Source organism: Nicotiana tomentosiformis, chromosome 1, assembly GCF_000390325.3.
Source record: "Nicotiana tomentosiformis chromosome 1, ASM39032v3, whole genome shotgun sequence".
NCBI classification, from domain to species: domain Eukaryota; kingdom Viridiplantae; phylum Streptophyta; class Magnoliopsida; order Solanales; family Solanaceae; genus Nicotiana; species Nicotiana tomentosiformis.
The window spans coordinates 13,145,032-13,158,995 of record NC_090812.1 but is presented as its reverse complement, the minus strand read 5'-3'; the positions used below and the strand labels follow the sequence as shown (position 1 = coordinate 13,158,995).

Genomic DNA, 13,964 nt, shown 5'->3' with positions numbered 1-13,964 from the left:
TATATTGAAGAATTATTCTTTTAAACTTCATAAATTGATTCATCTTGCTTAGTCCAAAAAGTAATCTTCTTTCCAATCTCGTTTATTTTACATTCTTTGCAATCTGTATTTGATATCTCTATTTATCCTTACGATTTGTATTAAGTTATACCACGTATCCTTAGAACTACATACAAATTCAACTCTATCCGTTTTTCGGATAAACAGTTTGGCACCCACTGTTGGGCTAAGGTTAACAGTGGTTATTTGATACGAATCTGCAAAAACACACCGTTTGCGCTTGTTTCCAAAAGTATCTTGGATTTCAAATTAGCAACGACCAACTATCAATCAAATGACTTTACCTATCGACAACGAAGTTGGTCTTCAGGATGAGAACAACAACTTGACAGCCGGTACCGAAAGACCACTTGTCAACGCCGTCGGAGCTCGAGTCGAAATACCATTAGACGTTAATTCGCATGTGGCTATTAAGGAAAACCAACGCTCTGAGCCTGAAAATAGCATTCACGGTGGTGCTCGATCTGCACCTCGAGACACTCATAACTTTGAGAAAAACGGAATCAGCTTGCGTATGATTTTCGAAATATTGCAAGCTCAACAGGTAGTGATAGCTCAGTTGCAGAGTCAAACCCAGGTACCGAGTAGACCGGAACCCAGTCAACCCCGAGAAATCGCCCATACAATAGAACCGGCAATAGTGAAATCAAATGAGCAGGAGTCGGGGACTAATCCCGAAATTGCTAAGATGTTCGAAGAACTGACCAAACGAATAGAATCGGGAGAAAGGAGGGTCGAAGAAAATGACAAGAAGGTGGAAACATATAACTCCAGGGTTGATCAGATCCCGGGGGCACCACCGATACTGAATGGCTTAGATTCCAAAAAATTTACACAAAAGCCTTTTCCCCCAAGCGCGGCTCCTAAACCGATCCCAAAGTAGTTTCGCATGCCCGATATTCCTAAATATAATGGAACAACCGATCCCAACGAACATGTCACCTCTTACACATGTACCATCAAAGGGAACGATCTAGAGGACGATGAGATCGAATATGTATTATTGAAAAAATTTGGTGAAACCCTGACAAAGGGAGCAATGATATAGTATCATAATTTACCGTCTAACTCTATCGATTCTTTTGCTTTACTTGTAGATTCTTTCGTAAAAGCACATGCTGGGGCCAAAAAGGTTGAGACCAGGAAGTCAGACCTATTCAAGGTGAGACAAAAGGATAACGAGATGCTAAGAGAATTTGTATCTCGTTTCCAAATGGAACGAATGGATCTACCACCAGTCATAGACGATTGGGTTGTTCAAGCTTTCACTCAAGGTCTAAACAAACGAGTAATGCAGCGGTTCTCTGGATGCCCAGTGTAGTCCCCGATCTCAAGAACTGGGTACGGGATCTAGCCTCAACCTCCATATACGCCAAGCGTTTGTGGCGTGATTTGTCCAAGGGCCGATGGGAGGCCAAAATTCATGGTGAACCTCTTTTTGGTAGTTCGAACGAGATGCTTTCTATATGGTTAAACCAATTTTCTTGTATGTGGGTATGGGCAAAGATGCAGTTTTGAGGCCCTCATCCGTTAAGGAAGAGGCTTTGGCCTCTGATCCAAAGCCGGTGAAAGATAATAAGAGAAAAAGGACCTCTACTTCCGAAGACCCAAAATCGAAGACGAGGATGGCTCGTAAGCCGAGGAAGAATACCATCCCTTTAACCATGGAATCAGTTCTTCGTCTAAAGGATGAAGAATAAGAAGAAGAAGAAAATGATGGGTCCATGTTGGTGGCCCGAACGAAGAAAACTATCGATGCCCCTAAGGCAGTTGCATCGATGGTGATTTATAAAGATGCGCCTTAGACTGAGGAGATATCCGAGGAAGGTTCGGGCAGAGTCCCCGAACCGTTAGAGATCGAGGATGCTTCCTACCTAAGTCAACAATCAGTGGGTATATCAAAAGAGACCGATCCTGAAGCTCTCCGGACTGAGAAGAACGCCCCAAGCGAGTCGCTTGGGGAAATAGTAATCGGGGACTCGCCCAATCTCCCTACCTTTTCCGAAGGGGCGATTCGGGATGCCCAAGCTTTGGGGGCCCACGAGATAAAACGATCACATGAAGGGGAGGACCCCTTCTGTGATTTGTTTACTGTTGTTGAGGATGTTGTTGTCCCCAGTGATGTTTCGGGCCTTTTCTGTGAAGTGCAACAAGCTCTAAATCGGGTAAGCTCTAACTTCCTTCGTTGATACCGCATTCATGTTCATTATTCTATTCTAACTTTTTTTCTTCTTTCTTCGTAGGCTGCAACAACTCATCGAGAAGTATGTTCTCAGTCTTGAGCCGAGCTGCGTCGATACGAGGCCGACCTCCAACGGGTCGTGGAGGAGAGGAACGCCCTAAAACTCCTCTTAGGGCAAAGAAGAGAAGAAATCAAAGGCCTTCGAGCTGAGTTGGCCAAGGCTCATCAAGACCAGACCGACCTGACCGAGCAGGTAATGATAATATTAAGAACTCATGGGCTTGATTCAGGATCAGAGGCTAATATTTTGATCTCACAGCTGCAGCAGAAACTCGAGACGATCGGGAAGCTTCGTGAAGAAGTTGATATGATAAGGGCGGATACCATGGGATGGAAAGATGGCATGGACCGTCTTGCTGTAGAAAATGAGACTGTTCGGGCCCAATTGTCATCGACTGTAAGCCAACTTCAAGGCATGAAAGAGAAGAGCTCGGTTCAAGCGAGAAGAATTGAGGAACTCGAGGCTCGGTTGGCCTACGAACTTGCCAAGGCCAAATCTGATGCCGAAAAGGCAAAGTCCTATGCGGATGCATTAGTGGCCGTTTATTGGGCCGATGCTGAAGCTGCTCATGTACAAGCAAGAGAGGCAGCCGAGACCGCCAACACTAGAGCACATTGAGTTGCTGAGCTTGCTAAGTGCCGATCTCGTAGGGAGACCCTCGAGGAAATCCATGCTTGAGGTTTTGACCTCACTGAAGAGATAAAAAGGACTAAAGAGCTCGAAGACGATGCAGAAGCCTTGGTTTACGATGATGACAATGATGATGATGACGTTGATGAGAGCAAGAGTGGGTCCGAGAGCGGAGAGGAGCCCGATGGAGAAAAGACCGCCCTCAGGGATAACTAAGAAACTTAGTCCCTTGGTTTCTGTTTCGGACGTTGCAAACAATCATGTAAACAATCCTGTAAATATATACAAATATCTTTTCTTCTCCCGTCTTGCATCTTGTTTTTTTTCCTGCCTTGTGAAGATTTTATTCATGCCTTATGAATGTTTTCATAAAGATTTAGGAAATTTGATCGAATTTGGACTTCGTAGTCTTTATAACCGAGTGAGTAGCCCTTAGGCTTATTAGTTGAGTGAGTGATTCGAACTCGAAGTAATATAGCCCGTAGGCATAATAATCGAGTGAGTACTTGCTCGAACTCGAAACAAAAGTAGCCCGTAGGCTTAGTAGTCGAGTGAATGATTCGAATTCAAAGTAATGTAGCCCGTAGGCGTAGTAGTCGAGTGAGTGCTTGCTCGAACTCGAAATAGAAGTAGCCCGTAGGCTTAGTAGTCAAGTGAATGATTCAAACTTGAAGTAATGTAGCCCGTAGGCGTAATGGTCGAGTAAGTGATTTCGAACTCGAAGTAATGTAGTCCGTAGGCTTAATAGTCGAGTGAATGATTCGAACTCGAAGTAATGTAGCCCGTAGGCTTAATAGTCGAGTGAGTGATTTCGAACTCGAAGTAATGTAGCCTGTAGGCTTAATAGTCGAGTGAGTGATTTCGAACTCGAAGTAATGTAGCATGTGGGCGTAGTAGTCGAGTGAGTGCTTGCTCGAACCCGAAATAGAATTAGCTCGTAGGCTTAGTAGTCGAGTGAATGATTCGAACTCGAAGTAATATAGCACGTAGGCGTAATGGTCGAGTGAGTGCTTACTCAAAGTAATATAGCCCGTAGGCTTAATAGTCGAGTGAGTGATTTCGAACTTGAAGTAATGTAGCCCGTAGGCTTAATAGTCGAGTGAGTGATTTCGAACTCGAAGTAATGTAGCCCGTAGGCTTAATAGTCGAGTGAGTGATTTCGAACTCGAAGTAATATAGCTCGTAGGCTTAATAGTCAAGTGAGTGATTTCGAACTCGAAGTAATGTAGCCCGTGGGCGTAGTAGTCGAGTGAGTGCTTGCTCGAACTCGAAATAGAATTAGCACGTAGGATTAGTAGTCGAGTGAATGATTCGAACTCGAAGTAATATAGCCCGTAGGCGTAATGGTCGAGTGAGTGCTTACTCGAAGTAATGTAGCCCGTAGGCTTAATAGTCGAGTGAGTGATTTCGAACTTGAAGTAATGTAGCCCGTAGGCTTAATAGTCGAGTGAGTGATTTCGAACTCGAAGTAATGTAGCCCGTAGGCTTAATAGTCGAGTGAGTGATTTCAAACTCGAAGTAATGTAGCCCGTAGGCTTAATAATCGAGTGAGTGATTTCGAACTCGAAGTAATGTAGCCCGTGGGCGTAGTAGTCGAGTGAGTGCTTGCTCGAACTCGAAATAGAAGTAGCCTGTAGGCTTAGTAGTCAAGTGAATGATTTGAACTCAAAGTAATGTAGCATGTACGCTTAATAGTCGAGTGAGTGATGGACCTTGGTAGCCCAGCGCTGAAGTTTTATTAACCTGTCTCGAAAGAGGCGAGGACAGTATAATCGAATGAGATTATCGAGGGTGAAAGGCATCCCCTCGATTTTGTTTACAAAGAAACAGATCAAAATAACGATCTGCCTAAAAGAAGGATCGATCTGGCCTAGGGTTATTTAGTATTGAAGGCAGAAATCGATAATAATAGGGTCGAGGGGACCTAACGTGAAAGGGTAAGTATACACACTTAAAAACCATTTCACATAAGTGGTAATATCTTCTTCAAGAGACGGGATTACTATTTCTTTATTCTCCCAATTGCAATCTTTCTTTAGTTGTTTGAGGTACCCCTTGGTTTTCGAACACATATACCTCGATACTCGCTCACATCGGCTGGGAACCGATGAGCCTTTGTCGATTTTAAAATCAGAAATAAGAACACACGCCCCAGGAATGTATTCCTTAAGCCGGGGCTCCACCGGTGTTTTGTCGGCGGCGGGCTGTGAAGAAGAAGCTTTTTCTTTCTGAGGAATGGTTTTTGATTTTTTTTCCATTTTTGGTTTAAAGATCAAAAATAGAAGGAGGTAACAAAGATTTGGTGTTTTTTAAGAGAGACTTTGCAGTAAAAAATCACAGATTTATAGATGAACTCAAAAGAAGAACTTGGAAAATTTGGATATATAAAAGTGATAAATGCGGCGATCGCAGCCCCTGCTCTTCTCCTTCTTATCTTCCTCTAGTTGTATTTAGCTATTTTTTGGGCTGAGCTAGCCTTGATATTGTTAGATAGATTATAGTATATGCTCATGACTAGTGACACCCCGATGTCAGGCTTTTCTTTTCCGCACTTCTCTTTTTCTTTGATTTGAACTCTTTAAATGGAGGTTTTATGTTAAATAACCTTGAAATTATCTTTGAAATGAAAAAATATCGTTTTGTTTTGGAAATGAGCTGGCTTGCCTAGTTCCACGATAGGCGACATCATGATAGGGGTTAGTTTTGGGTCGTGACAAATAGTCACTCAACTCGTCACAACAACTCAACCACTCGGCTCTCAGCCCTCAACACTCACACTCAATGGGTACTCACGCTCACTGGGGGTGTACATACTCCGGAGGGGCTCCTACAGTCCAAGCGCTATAATCTGCACGACCAACTCACGTGATGCACGGACAACTCATGTGCCATAGTATTAATATTTGGATCTGCACGGCCAACTCACATGTTGCACGGACAACTCAGTAAAAGAAGGGCTATTTATAGATTGAGCAATGACGGTTCAATATCAGTGGTGGCCAACCACCGTCTGACACGCATTAAATGCCTTGGAAAACTAAACCGACGGGATAGCTATCACGTGTGTCATGATCGAGCCCGATGTAAACGTCAGCTTATATCGGATCGAGCCATTGGGAAATCATATTGTTTCTCACCGCATCCTTTCCGAGAAACGAGGGGACTATCTGTATACGGTAAAACCGGTTAGTCCTTCGTAAGGATTGGTTTGAATGGTAATACATCAGATCAGAGAAGCGTCTTCATAGTATCAGGTTGAGGTCCGAAGTCGGGTCACCAAGCTTCGAGCCCGAAGGACCGATCGACGTCAAACTCGATGTTATTATCAAGCTTGAATCCAAATCGAACTATGATGTAAAGTAAAGTTATCGAGTTTATGATTCAGAGACCGACCAACACTGACCCCGAATCAATACAGGGACCCGAGTCAGAATCGAGCTTGAGTCAAGATCGAGAGCTCGAGTTAATATCGAGCTCACAGACAAGAGCCATTGCAATCCCACTAGAGGAGAGAATCTTGGCAGGAATCATGAAAAAGCTGATTTATTATGGATCTCCCACTATATATTTTTAATTATATCTAAAAGTAGGATCTTCCACTATAAAAAGGATGTCTACATTTGTGTAAAGGATATTTTTTTCGCTTATATTGTAACTCAAGCACCATCTACTCCTATATTAAAGAATTCTTTTTTAAGCTTCATAAATTGATTCATCTTGCTTAGTCCAAATAGTCATCTTTTTTCCAACCTCGTTTATTTTACATTCTTTACAATCTGTATTTGATATTTCTATTTATCCTTACGATTTGTATTAAGCTATACCACATATCCTTAGAAATACGTACAAATTCAACTCTATCCATTTTTCGGGTAAACATGATGGAACCCATGAATTTTTTAACTTGCTAGAGGAAGAAAAGCAGGAGTTTGCTGGGAAGCATGTATTGGATCCTATAAGATGTGGGACAAATTTCAATGCCTCTAAAGAAAATGCCTTCTTCTGGAGAGACTATCTTAATGTCCTTGTCCATCCTCATTTTCACTTCCCCTCCAAACCCCACGGCTACAGGTATCCATATAATTGCTATTCCTTTTCAAATTTTCGTCAAAACGGTTTCCTAAGTTCAATTTCAGTATGCTAACCGGCAGAAAAGAATTTTAGATTATAATGTCACATAAAAATATACTCTCTATTTGATGCAGTTACTATCTGGAGAGCCAAATAAGTTTTTCTTTTGACTGCACTTTTTCATATGCCTTTTATATTGACGCAAGATTATGTTTAGTGATATTGTGTCGGAGTATTGTGAAAAAAGCCGGGAAATAGCAAGAAAGTTACTATCAGGGATATCTGAAAGCCTGGGGCTTGAAGAAAGTTTTTTGGACAAAGCCTTGGATTTGAAGTTGGGGCTTCAAACCTTTGTTGCAAATTACTATCCACGTTGTCCTCAGCCTGAACTTGCAGTGGGGTTGCCACCGCATTCGGATCAAGGCCTTTTAACAATTCTCGTCAATAACCAAGTTGAGGGTCTCCAACTTCAGCGTCAAGGCAAATGGATTCATGTCAATGCCCTTCCCAATCCCAACTCTCTCTTGGTTAACACTGCCGATCATCTTGAGGTAATTAAATCCCCTAATTAATTCCCCCAATTGTTCACAATATGCTTTGTTTAATTATTAATTCCATGTTAGTAGGTGGAGGTGAATTATATATATTTCATACGTAGACATAGTTCAAGTCGAAATCAATAGAACCCATATAACCAAGGGCAGAGCTAGTAAGGGCGAAGGGTGGTTAATTAGACGAACACCCTTAGCAATGTAAATAGAGCAGTGGTGAACAACAAAATAGCAAGGATATCAATAGCTACATTTCATGGTCCATCACTGGAAACTATTGTGAGCCCAGCTTCTCCACTGGTAGACAATGATAACAAACCTGCAGCTTATATTCCAATGAAGTACAGGGATTACTGGGAGTTGCACCAGAGTAACCAACTTGATGGAAATTCCTGTTTGGAAAGAGTCAAGATTAGAAAGAACTGAACAGTGTTTGCTTTTTTACTGTTCCCCTTTCTTACTTTGCTGGAAAGTGGAAATTGGGCTCTTATTTCCGAGTGTTTGATGATATTTCACAAGATTTTGGGTCTCGAAGTTCCCTTTGTCGTTAAGTATTGTCTGTGATTTTATGTGTTCATTCAATCCAAGACAGCCGTTATCTCTATATGCAAATAAATCTTGCTTGATTCTAAGTATAAAGTAAACCAAACTGCCGCAAAAACTCATACTATGTGCTTTCATAAGTCGGGAACATTAATGGGAAAACACAAAATCCACTACTCCCTCTGTTTCATATTAAATGAGGTTGTTTGACTGGGCACTGAGTTTAATAAATATAAGTAGATTATTGCCAAATCACTTTAAGTACCAATTTTACTCTTAAGGGCCCACATGCTAGCTTTTTAATGAAAATCATTATAAAGTAGATACTAAATCAAATTTGACCCACATGTCCCATCTTCTCTGCCACATTAACTAAGTCAAAAAACTTTTCCTTCAATTCTCACGGTCTACTCGCTACTCTAGACTACTAGCTACTGGCTATTCTCAGAAATTTCTTCAATTCTTATGGCGCCAAAAAAAAAAATGTCTTTCATTCTTGTGGCTCCAAAACTTCTCTTTTTTAATTAGGTGATAAGCTTGTCTATTTATGTAGAGATATTTGAGATTATTCACATATGCTTTCAGTGTTTCTCTTCATAATCCTATTTTTTCTCCTAGTATTTCTAATTTTCTCTTACATTCTGATTATTTCCTTTAATCCTATTTTATCTAGCATATGACATTAATTATATACAAATGAGTGACTCGCAATTATACTCAACTATTAGAAAAAGACGACTAAAAATTGAGGAGCATCATGCTATTGCCGAATGGCTTTTGAAGGAAAGCAAAAATGGAGTTGCTAAACATGGGTCTTTAAAGCAAGCAGTGATTTTATTGAATACTTCAAGGAGTACTGTTGAAAGAATTTGGCAACAGACAAAATTAAGTGTCGCTAACGGTACTCCATTAAATGTGTCTCCGCATATTGTAGGTAGAGTTGGGAGAAAACGAATTCATGTCGACATTAATATGGTAAAAGAAATTCCTCTTTGCCGCCGAACAAATATTCGATCTTTGGCATGTGCTATGGATATGTCAACGTCAACTATTTTTCGACGCATCAAAGAAGGAGCTATAAGGCCACATACCAATGCCATAAAGCCTCATTTGACGGAGGAAAATAAGAAGGCAAGACTTCAATTTTGTCTATCAATGATTGAGTCCGGTACGCTAAATTCAAATCCTATATTTTCAGACATGTTTAATTATGTTCATATAGATGAAAAATGGTTATTTTTGTCGAAAAAATCTGAAAAGTTTTATCTTCTCCCTGAAGAACAAGAGCCAAATCCATATAGATCTTGCAAAAGTAAAAATTTCATAACAAAAGTTATGTTTATGGTTGTTGTTACGCACCCTAGGCTTGCTGAAGATGGAACTGAGTTATTTTCAGGAAAAATAGAAATATTTCCTTTTGTGTTCAAGGAACCCGTCAAAAGGAATAGCAAAAACAGAGTAGCTGGAACTTTAGAAATAAAGCCTATTTTATCAGTCACTAAAGATGTCACTAGGACTTGTTTAATTGAAAAAGTTCTTCCGACGATTCGATCAAAATGATCACTTTCGCAGTTAAATGCTCCTATTTTTATCCAACAAGATAATGCGAGACCTCACCTTAGTGTTAATGACTTGCAATTTACCGAAGCTACTCAGCAAGATGGATTTGATATTAGGCTTTGCTTTCAACCTCCTAACAGTCCATATTTAAATGTTTTGGACCTCAGATTCTCCAGAGCTATTCAATCTCTTCAACATCAAATGGCTTCTAAAACTATTGACGAGTTAGTAAATGCAGTCGAGAAATCGTTTAATGACATGAAAGTTGAACGGCTGAATCACGTGTTTCTGACTCTACAATCTTGCATGGTTGAAGTGATGAAAGATAAAGGTGAAAACAATTACAAAGTGCCACATACGAAAAAAGACATGCTAGAACGACATGGAACTCTTCCTACTCAAGTTTGTTGCGACACATTGGTATTGTTAATGAAACTCTAGCTCTGCTTTAAGCTAGAGTTATAGATCAAGGTTATCTGCAACTTATTTTTGTAAAGTTCATCATGACAGTATTTGTGATCGATTATCTAGTGACTTTGGTCAAATAATGTCGCTTTATAACTTCAATCAATGTGTCATTATTGATAATTTGGGATAAAAAATGAAGCACGTAAGTAAGTTACATATGGCTCGCAATATTCCAATTTCTTGGAAAATAATTATAACTGCAACATAATGGAAGAAGCCACTTGCCAAATGGAAAAGATCTGACACTAATGGCTTCACTTTTTCAACATTTGACTGTTAAACCTAACACAATAAAGTTATATCACAAACTATTTACTCTTAAATTTAGTGGGTCCGTATCAGATTTTTGAAGGAGGGATGGTAAGGGTAATATTGTTATCTCAAAAGTAAAGGATTACCAAATTTAGAAATGTGTTATTTATTTTGAAACAGACTAAAAAGGAAAGTACCTCATTTAATATGAAACGGAGGGAGTACAATGAATATTGATGTAATGTGTTTTCTAACAAACTTAGTTTTTAATTAGTTGTTTAATGTTTCATTTTAGTCATACTTTTACACTAGTATTAGCACCCGCGCGAATGCGCGAACACTAACCATGTCAAATATTTGAGTTATTTGGATTATATGTAAATAATCTTAAAATTTAAATCTTCTCGATAAATATAAATAATCATTGGATGTTACGTGAAAAAGATTAACTATTTCTCAAATCTCCTAGTTATAATTCTATTTTTTTGGGTACCATTCTCGCTGGTGTCATTGGATCCTAAAAATAGTCAGGAAGCAAAATAATAACTCATATTTATGACAAAATAATCAAAGGTTGAGACTATGAAGGACTCTTTGGATACGACTTGACTCTTTCACTATTACTTGAACTCTTATTTAGTGTGTTGATATCTTTCAAAAAATATTTCTATTTTAAAATTTCGTTTTCTAAAACTTTATTTTTTAATAATAATTATTTTTATAATAATGGAAGTGAAAATATTATCCTTAATTCAAAACTCATTTTAGTCGGCTATCTAAACATTTAAAAAATTATTTAGCTAGTGAAAATATTAAATATCTGAGTTATTTGAATTATATGTAAATAACCTTAAAATTTAAACCTTCTAGATAATTATATATAATCGTTAGATATTAATTAAGAAACACTAAATGGAAAAAGACCAACATTTTCTCAAATCTCGTAGTAATAATTTTATTTTTGTACCATTTTCATTGGTGTCATTGGAACCTAAAAATAGCCACAAAACGAAATAATAGCTCGTATTTATGGCAAAACACAAAGGTTGACACAATATGATTGATTCTTTTGTTATGACGTGACTCTTTTACTATGACTTGAACTCTTATTTGGTATGTTGTTATCCTTCAAAAAATATTTCTAATTTGAAATTTCAATTTCTGAAACATTATATATATTTCAATAATGATTATCTTTATAATGATAGATATTATCCTTAATTTAAAATCCACTTTAATCGGCTATCTAAAATTTTAAATGATTCTTTAGCCGGTGAAACTTTATTTTAGTATGACTCTATTTTGAGTTTATCGATATCTCTAGCCACAAATTTTAAATTTTGAATATGCTATGTATACAGATTTTTTGTTCTTTGAATCATTAAATGTTAAATTAGTTGATTGTTATCATATAACATTGCATATATTATCTTAAAATTGCCAAGTAGTTATTTCTCATCACCATACTTGGCTTAACCTTAATGCAAACTACTCAAATTGCATTTAAATTCAAATTCGAATATTATATCAGTTTGTTAGTAATAGTGATTTTTTTAAAAACGACACACAATGTAAAGTAAAAAAAATATTTAAGATATCCTAATCCTATAATCTATGTATTTGAGTTGAAAATAATATTTGAAATAGATGAGATTAGCTTTCAAATTTTTATACTCAACAAAGATGAAACAGAAGAAGAAATTCGTTGTCATCTCTTATTTCTGATTTTTAGAATTTCCATACATTTTTTTCTATATTTATTTTCTTTTATCTTATTTTTTATGTCTTTTTTATTTTGTTACAAAAAATTAATTTATTTCGCTATAAAAGGATGAGTTTTAATAGAAATTTTCCATATAAGAACTTTATTTATATTTTTAGTCTTTGGTTGAAATTCTGTCATATTTTTCTTTTGGCTTTATCTAATCAACCTAAATAGGTGCTTACCCAACTACTTATATTAAAAAATTGAAGGATCTATAATTTATATATAATCCATATATAATATTTGTATAATCGTGTGTTGTCGGTATATCATCTATGTATATTAGCTATAAAAAATAAACAATATATCTGGCCAGATATTTATGTAAGTAGTATTTAAATAATTAGAAAAGATAACAAATGTTCCAAACATGATTGCATATGAACATTAACCGAATTAAGTATGATAACAAATAATAAAAGATAAATTTCTTTTTTATTTTAATTCAAATTTAAAAACTTTATCTATAAATTCAAAATTATCCTTTAATTCAAATTCATTTTATATATATACACACACACGCAATCTTGTATTTCTATTTGACTAACATAGTCAAATATAGAATAAAGTTACCATATACTATTGGCATTTATTAGCTTGCCACTTGGCTTAACCACAATGCCAATTATATATGGTAACTTTATTCCTTTATTATATATATATATATATATATATATATATATATATATATATATATATATATATATATATATATATATATATATATATATATATATATATATAGATTATTCCAAAAATATTGAATTTTTTAAATTGACGGATTTCATGTTTACATATGTATTAGCATGAAAAGTACTATACTCCTATCTAGTTTACCATGTTAGAAATTATTGAGGATAAAAATGACATATATACTTTTCGTCAAAATAATAAGGAAGGTATAATAGTAGTTTCATAATTTTTGTCAGCACATGTTGTTTACACCAAACCAAATAATTTAGCTTTAGTGGTTTAAAATTAAATTGAGAATACATTTGCAGTTAATTATAAATAAGTTAATATATGTACATGAAAGGCAAATATCTTTTCAATTATTTGGTATAAACACTAGGAGCAATTAAATTTTTACCCATTTAGCGTAGCCAAGCAACCTTGAGTTTGAATCCGGACAATAGAATTTTAAATTTTTTCGAAATAAATTACAATATTTTTGGAACTACATAAAAATAGAGTACTATAACTCACAATAAATTAAATCCAAAAGGTGCCACATAAATTGGGATGGGAAGCAATTTGATATTATGGTAAATAACTAAACTTAAAGCAAACAAGTCAGGATGGCCGAGTGGTCTAAGGCGCCAGACTCAAGTTCTGGTCCTCGTGAGAGGGCGTGGGTTCAAATCCCACTTCTGACAATTTTAACGCACCTTTTCTTTTATTTTCCGTATCAACTGTGACTATTGGATAGCTAGGGTTGAGTAAATTGACTGTAATCTATTTCTTCTCTCTTTTCCTATCTAAGTAAAAAGTTGGATTGCAAATATATACTACACCTCTCAGAGCCGTCAATATAAATTTGGCAGTCTAGCCCAACCCCGTAATTTAGCTGAGTTGGGCTAGAATTTTTTGAGTCCATTTAAAAACGAAGCTTTTAAGCTCGACTCGAGTAAGCCCGTGGCCCATGAGGTTTGACTGAGGCAGGGCTGGGCCGGACCGTGGGCCTAATAAAAATATGTATTTAAAATATAAAAAGTATATGACACAAAAAATAAGAAGACGAGTATCTCAAGCTTAAAGTTTATTAAGCTTGTCATATTAAAAGATCAAAGTCTTAAAACGTTAATTAGTTTTAAAATTTTA

General features: G+C 36.8%; 1 non-coding gene across 1 annotated transcript; it reads left to right on the top strand.

The window, feature by feature from the left end:
* Window positions 1-13,435: 13,435 nt before the first annotated feature.
* TRNAL-CAA (transfer RNA leucine (anticodon CAA)) lies at window positions 13,436-13,519 on the top strand. Its single transcript has one exon. It is a non-coding gene; the product is annotated as a tRNA-Leu (tRNA).
* Window positions 13,520-13,964: the final 445 nt, after the last annotated feature.